This window comes from Mandrillus leucophaeus, unplaced genomic scaffold (genome assembly GCF_000951045.1).
Source record: "Mandrillus leucophaeus isolate KB7577 unplaced genomic scaffold, Mleu.le_1.0 Scaffold252, whole genome shotgun sequence".
In the NCBI taxonomy this organism is placed as follows: domain Eukaryota; kingdom Metazoa; phylum Chordata; class Mammalia; order Primates; family Cercopithecidae; genus Mandrillus; species Mandrillus leucophaeus.
In genome coordinates, this window is record NW_012102610.1 from 2,984,302 (window position 1) to 2,985,461 (window position 1,160).

Consider the following 1,160-nt stretch of genomic DNA (forward strand, 5'->3'; position numbering starts at 1 on the left):
CGGGGGCCCCCGTCCGAAGCGCCCTGCCTCGGGCACCTTCTCAGCCTTGGCGAGGCCGCGCCCTTGCCGTGCGCGCCAGTACCCCACTCCCACGGCGGTCTCCGGAGTGACTGTCCCTTCCGCAACGGAGAAAGACGCCCCTTTCGCAAAAGCGACTTGGTCGGGCCCCAAAACCTTTGCCCTCCATTCCCCACCGTCCCGGACAGGTCCTTGCTCATTTATCAGGGGCCACACCTGACCCACGGGACCCGTCCAGAGCTCTCCCCGACTCCGGGACCAGTTCCCAGTCCTTCAGTACTTGGCACACAGGAACGAGGATTCCTGCTCCCTTCGCTCCCCATAGACCCCGAGGCTTGGAGCTCACTCTCCAGATGAGCCTATAAAGCCTTAAATTAATCCCCCTATAGCGCACCCCTCCCTCGCAGCGCCCTGGCCGCGGACGTTCATCGTGGCTCTCCTGGGGGACCCAACTCCAAGGGGACACTCCTGGCCGCCGCGCTGAGCCTCTCCAGGTTCCCCCACCCCCAGTCCGTCATGTTCCTGCTCTATGAATGTGACTCCCTCAGCTCATCCCTGCAGTTCAGAGATTCCGTGAAATCAAAATGTGTTTGAAATCGCAGGGATCCCTCCAGAGTAGTGCCATTTAACGGATTTGGAAAGTGAGACTCGGAGATGGGTGGTGCCTGAAACCCAGCCCTCGGGATTCCGAACTCCATCTACGGGGAGCGCAGAAAGTTCCCTTAAGATGAGAGTTTGCAAGGGAACAGCCCCCGCTAACTTCATCTGCCTGCCAAGGAGCAATCAGCACTCTATTTTCTTTTTCTCACAGTATTTAATAGAAGGCAGCCCGCTCCCCGACCAACACCCTTGTCCAAAGCCATACTCCAAAACACACATCCCTAAAGAAACAGGAAGCCACCATTTTGGCTGTCTTGGAACCATATCCTGCTGGTGTGTGTGTGTGTATGTGCGTGTGTGTGTGTGTGTGTGTGTGTGTGTAGGATTTTTTCTTTTAAAAATCTTTTTAATGAAAAAAAGTCATTGTTTTAGCAGTGAGGTGCAGGCTGCGCGTTCAGACAGTCTGAAAGTGTGGCAGTACCTCCCGTGTCCAGGCCCTGTTACTGCTGGGCATATAGGCACCTGGACAGTTAGTGAGTGTG

At 55.9% G+C, this 1,160-nt stretch overlaps 1 long non-coding RNA gene across 1 annotated transcript in view; it reads right to left on the reverse strand.

Annotated features, from left to right (window-relative positions):
* Window positions 1–364, reverse strand: part of LOC105542201 — a 12,009-nt gene extending 11,645 nt beyond the window's left edge. Inside the window, exon 1 of the long non-coding RNA XR_001006430.1 lies at window positions 308–364. This is a non-coding gene — a long non-coding RNA (uncharacterized LOC105542201). The remainder of the gene's footprint in view (window positions 1–307) is intronic.
* Window positions 365–1,160: the final 796 nt, after the last annotated feature.